General features: G+C 46.3%; 1 protein-coding gene across 1 annotated transcript in view; it reads left to right on the top strand.

Annotated features, from left to right (window-relative positions):
• The first annotated feature begins 7,011 nt into the window (after nt 1–7,011).
• The window catches only part of ZNF692 (zinc finger protein 692), a 22,782-nt gene continuing 22,641 nt past the window's right edge, over nt 7,012–7,152 (top strand). The window contains exon 1 of the mRNA XM_025193445.1: nt 7,012–7,034. The gene's annotated coding sequence lies outside the window, so the exon portion shown is untranslated. The remainder of the gene's footprint in view (nt 7,035–7,152) is intronic.

Raw genomic sequence — 7,152 nt, 5'->3', positions numbered from 1 at the left:
CTTAATGTTTTGATATACAGTATGTTATTACAACACCTGCACTTTTTTTTATGGCCTGAAATATTCTCTCTTCCTTTGTTGTCAATCCAATATTTGCTCCTCTTGTCTTAGCAAATCCTTTATAACTCTGTTATATTTCAGGCCATGTAAATCCATTTTTGTGACATATGCAATATTCCCATTCTGCTATACCTAAGAAAGTATAAACAAACTGACATATATAATGCTAGTCTTAGGAAGTCTCCCTCTCCAGAACAAAAGCAATTAAATGGCATTTCTTCTGAGAAAGTAGTTAATGATTTAGAAAAAAAAACCCTTCATGACAACATATTGAAATGCATCTTTCTGTTTTAATTATACTCAATCCTGTTAGTACCTAGTTTGTCAAACACTTTGTCTTTAAACTGCCACCAAAGTTGCTGACAACCATGAATCTAGTCAGAGCCTATTAACCTCTTGGGTTAGCATGGTTAAGATGTAGAGACACAGCTGCATTAGTCTGAAGTCAAGTAAAAGGGAGGGTAGATTTGCACCCTATAGACTAACCAAAGTGGAAATAGAGAAATACACACACACACACATCTCACAAGCTTTCGAAGCTCATGTTATCAGATGCTGTGAAAGGAGGTGCAGAAAACAAAGTGTAAGAAGGAAAGAGAAATTAGAATATAAAAGACAAGGGAGGGGAAGAGCAGTGCTGGGAGAATCAAGCAAACAAGCAGTAAAACCATAGGAACATGTCACAAAAGCCAATCTGGGTAACGAGATAAGACTCCACAGTCCCTGTTTAAACCATACTTAACATAATCCAGTTAACATAATGGTTAAGTTATGCCAGTTTCTATAGCCATTTGCACACATGGGAATGACAACATCTGGCCACTCTTGACTCCTCAACCTGAATGAACAGAAACCCATGTACAGCTGGGTCAACCAGGGGCAGTCTTTGGCACAAATCTAGAGCAAGGCTCGAAGTCCTGCCTCTAGGACCCATCTTGGCCACTCTGTCACCACACCTCAGTTACAATCATGAATCCCAAAGTAATCATGGGATTGCCTCTAAAATCATGAGCTTTTCTGTGTGTACCACTAGTATTAGTAGGGTTGAAATACTTTTTGTCCAGATCTGGTCCAGGAAATGAGTGAGGGGCAAGGATTTTCTGGTGTTATCCTTTACTGGATCAACTGTATACTTGGGAGAGATGTCACTTTACAGCAAGAAATATGATTCTGGCCACCCCATCACTGATATTATATCATCTTCATACCCCATCAACCCATTACTTTTAGGCCTCAAACCCAACTCCATACATACAGCCATGAAGCAAGCTGACAGCTTCTGTTGGTCCCCAGCTCCAAGCCTGCTTTTTGCCCTGAATGAAACTGTGCTGTAGCTGAAGCTCTTTGCTCATGCAGCTCTGCCTTCTTGTAGCCCCAGTGGAAGGGTGTCTTCAAGGGATCTTCAGGTGCCTTGAAGACATGGTTAGCTGAAGGGGACCTCCCAAGCCTGCAGGATCTGTCTCCTCTTCCCCTTTCTATGCCTGGTGTTGATGTATTTAGCAGGGAAAGAAGGCGGCAGACTGCCTCATTTCTCACATCAGAGGAAAAGACAGAGCCACTCTCTTCCCTCCCCTCTCTGCCTTTCCAGAGTGCCGTCAGCTGCTTGGATCACATTACTCAATAAAGAACGTGGTATTTTGCAGTCTACCTTGTATGCATCTTTCACAAATGCATGGGTGCTCACCCAGTGGATCCTGACCACCCTCTTGTTTTTATTTTATAACTACTTGTGGAGGGATCCCTCTTATTTTTTCACGTAACAGGGATTCAAAGTATAAAAATGGTTTAAAAGCATTCAAGTGCTGCAAGTGGCTGCTTAGGGTGAAAGTTAAATGATCTAGTTTCTCAGTAGCTGGATAAAATATGAAACACACAACCCACCCTTATGCCAGGCAAACCTGGGGTAGTACTGATAGAGAAGGGTATGACCACCCTATTTCAACTGTTGAAATCCCCGAGTGATATTAGTGGCCTTTATCGTTTTCTATTATCCTTGGTTAGATATTTTTTTAAATCTCTTACTAGGACAAAAGAATTGATGGAAAGGTTTGTAACATACTATACGGTAAAGCACAATTTACACCCTCCTCCCCGCTCCATCATTACTCTGCAAAATAAAGGAAACACTATTACAGTAAAAATGTTGCTTAAAATCTTGCTTTATTCAAGATGACAATTTTTCTCTCGGGCAAGCATCGCACAAGCAATTCTTTCATTCCTTTTGATAGCAAATCCCCATACTCAGTGTGTATTGTGTATTGTCTGCAGACTAGAGTAGTGGAAAGTCTTTAGCTCATTCAACCCTCCACATGATATCATCTTCTCTCCAAAGAAGAAGGATTTGTCACTGGTTCACTTTGCAACAGGAGGATCTTTTCTTTCCCAGGAGAAACAGAGTTCTTGCACTAATTTGATGCAAAGCTTATAATCTCATTAAAAATCTTTGTTTTATTCATGCATGCTGCAAGATACTGGGTCAGTGACAGATTCTTTTCTCACTCATTTTTTTCCGTGGCTGAGTTTCTTGCCTGAAGAATCAATGCATGTGAGGTTGCTCTCTTCATAAGGAACAGCGGGCAGGTTTTCTTGGCATCTTGAAAGCAATTTCAGTTCTTTTCTTAGGGGGTGTTAAGATCTTCCTCTGGCTGGTATTTGCTGGTCTCCCTCCTCCCTTCTCTTACAGCAGCCCAGAGGGAAGAGGAGGGAGATGTTTCTTTAAGAATAGCTGGTTAAAGGAATGGCCAGCTGCCTGCCCATCTTCCTTGGTACCACGCGATGCAGGGCAGATTGTAGTTGTTTGGAGCCAATAACACAGTGGCTTGTGTTCTTTCTGTGGCACTCAGCTGCTGAGGATACCTTGTTGTAGATCTTCCTCACATAAGAGATCATGACTCCCTTGGCTTTAGCAGAAATGGGCACTTTGTCATGATGCAGCTGTTGCAGTAGCTTGGACACATACAAATCATAGGGGCGTTTCAACCCTCGACCTCTTCTCACACGTCTCACTGCAGGCTTCTGCCTCTCCTTCCTCCCTCTTGTGACCTGCAGCTTCTTCCTCCTTAGCTGGGGCTTTCGAATCTTGGTCTTCCTTTGTGAGGGATCTTGCTGCCTCCTTTTCCTCCTTGTCTGAGTAGCAGGCATTTTTCTTCTGTGCCCTGTTCCTCTTATCTACACTCTACCTCCACACATGCAAAATGCCATGGACCTCCTTTCATTGTCACCTTTATATAACAGCAGGCATTCAAATGAGGGGGTCATCTCCAAGCCCAGTGATTGGCTGCTGGGACAATGCCCCAGCTAGTCACCATGGCTAGGGACAGACGTTACACATAAACCCATTTAAGTGATCAGAAACTGATTTAAACCTGTAACAGAACAGAAAGTTTCAAAATGGCTGAAACTACTTTAAGATAAACCTGGTTGAATATAGTACCAGGCTTAACTGATTTAGGTCAAACTGGTTTAGGAAACTTCTGTCCCAGACCAAAGTAATAGCAACTTCACAATCTCCAGATCCTCATAGTATTCAGGAGGGTATTCCTTCCAGTGTGAAAATGAAGGGGATTGTAACACCTGAACCAGACCACTGATCACTGCCAGTACAAGGAGAAAAACTAGAATGCCACAGTGATTTTATAGGGTTACAACTGAACTCTGCTCTCCATGTGGTGGTACTATTTAAAATTAAGCATTTCAGTGTATTCATACATAATTTGTTTGACCTTAATTATTTTTCTCCATTGGCCTCAATTGTCTTAAACCAGGGGTTTTCAACCTTTTTTGGTCAGTGCACCCCTGGTGGCCAGTCTAGAAGTGGGGAGTCCCATCGCCTGCTCCCCCCCCGCAGCCGATCAATGACGGGGCAGTGGGGAGGGGGCGTTGCACAGCAGCAAAACTGGACGTGCCAGCAGTGTGTGGCAGCAAAAACAGAAGTGCCGATGGCACACAGAGGTGGATGCACCAGCAGCATGCAGTGCTGGCAAAAACTAAAGCCCCCTGCTTCTCCACACTGCTGAAGGTACCAGTATCCCCAGGGGTACGCGTACTCCTGGTTGACAACCCCTGCCTTAAACCACCAAAGGACTCCATGAGCTTCTTAGGCTTCTTCTTAATTTTGTTGGATGCTGTCAATGTGTTTTGGCCATTTCTCATCAGATTCACAGTGAATTTTCCCTTTGCCCCAAAGGTGTTAGTCTGAAGAATAGATTGGGACAGACTGCAAGGGTAACCTGAGAGCAGGGAAGACCACTGAGTCCCAGAGAATGAAGACTACATAAATATATATATGATGAATAATATGGAGCACTCTCTTTGCATACATGCATGCTTTTTAAAAGAAAAGACTATTTACATTTTCAGACCTTGTGTTATTTGGGATTGCAGCGTGTGTGAAAAGTCTTTGTTCAAATCCAGAACCTTATTTTCTCCATCTGGCCCTTTCAGAGTAACCCAACAGTCAGGTACACAGATCACACTGATTTTCTATGAGAACTGGGCACCTAATGCATTCACATAGATGCAGCTTCTAGGACCAAGACAGGATTATCATTAGAAATGTAGTTAGTAGTAGTAGTAGCAGCAGTAGAAATAGTATTCTGAGTATCATTAGCATTATTATTGCAGTATACAGCAGTCCCAACAAGGATTAGACCTTTATAAGAATTATTATCTATTTCAAACTTCCTGTATAAAATTGTCCAATGTTTATGTCAAAGTCCCATATACATAATAATTTTACAAGACCCAGCTCTGGTCTTGTTATACGGGTAAGAATCAATAACAACTCCAGTAAAAAAAAATTGAGTTTCACCAAATTTTAGATCAGACAGAAAAATTCAAAATCTTGAATTTCAAAATTTAAAAAGCAATGGAGAAGCAATATGAACACTCTAAGGCAGGGTGGCTACCCTATGGCACTTGTGCTACAAGGTGCATGGGCAGCCTGTGTGTGTGGCAGACTGGGGGGAGTGGGGAGGGAACGACAAGCAGCACAGCAGCAGATTTTTTTTTTTTTTAATACTTTTAATATCCCAGGTCATATTAGCCAAATTAGTTCCAAATCCTATTGATTGAGGAAAACTCAATTGTTCAAACACTGTATGTGGCGCAACAACCAGCAAGTATCCTCCACCCCAGACTTTTCAGCCTGAGGCTTCAGATACTCCCAAGTCCATTGGCAGGCATCCTACATGCAGGCTCAAGCCTGGAGGTCTTGGGGTTTAGATGCCCCTGAGTTTCACTTGCCCTTAGCCACCAGGCACAGGAGCAAGCTAGGGAACAGTCCCCCATTTCCACAGTTAGCTTGTAGCTGAGATCCTCCCACTGGGAGGCTATATTAGACTTTCATAAGGTGTCCTATCCACAGTGCGTTAGACAGGTCTGCACCCACTACTACACAATGCCAGTATAAGGTGATCTTGGCTGGGGCAACAGACCAGTGCAGCAACATAGCCCACAAGAGGCCAAGCAGATTTTTTTTTGTTGGCAAATTTCTCGTATTCCAGGTCAAATTAACCAAATCAGTTCTGAATCCTCTCAATTCAGCAAGACTTAATTGTTCAAACACCGTATGTGGTGCTATAACCAGCAACTGTCCTCGAACCCACACTTTTCAGCCTGGGGCTTCAGATACTTCAGATACAAACTGATCGGCAGGCATCTTACATGCAGGCCCAAGGCCAGAGTCCTTGGAGTTCAGATACCCCTGAGTCTCACTTGCCCTTAGCCAACAGCCACAGGAGCAAGCTAGGGAGGAGTCCCCCATTTCCATAAAGTGGGCGTCTAGCTGAGATGCTCCCACTGGAAGCTGGCCCGTGGGCCTATCCAGACAGCGTTTGGACAGGGGTGCACCCTCCACTACACAATACCATTTAAATACATCTTGGTTTAGGTACTAAACCAGTGTAGTGACTACAGTTGATCTTAGCCCACAAGAAGCTGAGCAGATTTATTTTTTTAAGGAAAAATTTTTCATGTCCCAGGTCAAATTAGCCAGATCAGGTCCAAATCTGTTTGAATCATTCAGGAACCATATGTGGCCCTGCTCCACTCCAGCCGGGGGCTTCAGATACTTCCAAATCCATCGGCGAGTATCCTACATGCAGGGCCAAGCCTGGGGTTCAGATGCCTCCAAGTTTCGCTTCCCTCAGCCAATGGCCGCAGGAGCAAGCTAGGGAGGAGTCTCCCATGTCCACAAAGTCGGTGTGTAGCCGAGATGCTCCCACTGGAAGCCGGCCAGTGGGAAGCTAACCAGGAGGCTGTCAGAGGGAGTCCTGTCTGCAAGCAGACATGAGTGCCAACCCTCCACTGCATGGTAACATTTTAATTGTGCTATCTCAGTCAGGGTATTTCCCCTGCCACCATCATGGTCAGGGTATTTCCCCACAGGAGGCCAAGCAGATAGGGCAGGAAGCAGAAGTGGGACATCAGAAGAAGCAAGATGCACAGGTCAGAAAGGAGGTAGCAGAGCAGATGAGGCGAGGTGGGGATGTGCAGTCCTTCCAGCTCACTGCCTGGCCCGCATGTCTGCAGCCTGCGTGTCAGTGCACAGGGTGGCAGGCAGCCTGAGCCTGCACCTGGGACAGGTCGGGCCACGGGCACTGGAGGGGTGCAGGCAGCACAGGCTGGGGCTGGGGAGGGTGCAGCCCCCCCCCAGACACAAGTTGGGGCACAGACCCCTGCCCACAGGGACAGAGGTAGGGAAGCCCAGCTCCCATCGTGCACCTGGGGGAGGCAAAGACAGGGCTACCTATCCCTAGGCGCAGAACTACAGCTCCCATGATGCACCAGTAGAACCCCCCCCCCCAGCGGGGCTGGGAGGGTGGGACTACAAATCCCGTCATGCCCTGCGCGCCGGACTCCACTTCCCATGAGGCGCGGAGACCCCGCCTCGCTGTGGCAGGGAAATGGGGGCGCCGCGCATGCGCCTGTTCCGCGCGCCCGAGGGGTGACGCCATCTTGTCCCGAGCTCGGCGGTGTGAGCGCGGGGAGGGGCGGGGGTCCTCTCTTAAAGGGGACACGGCGCGGGTGGGGCCCCCGGGCAGGGGCCAGGCCGGGGCGCCGGGGGCCGGGCTGGGCCGCGCGGGGCCCTGA

Source organism: Alligator sinensis, unplaced genomic scaffold (assembly GCF_000455745.1).
Source record: "Alligator sinensis unplaced genomic scaffold, ASM45574v1 scaffold1307_1, whole genome shotgun sequence".
In the NCBI taxonomy this organism is placed as follows: domain Eukaryota; kingdom Metazoa; phylum Chordata; order Crocodylia; family Alligatoridae; genus Alligator; species Alligator sinensis.
This window is presented reverse-complemented; position numbering and strand designations above follow the sequence as displayed.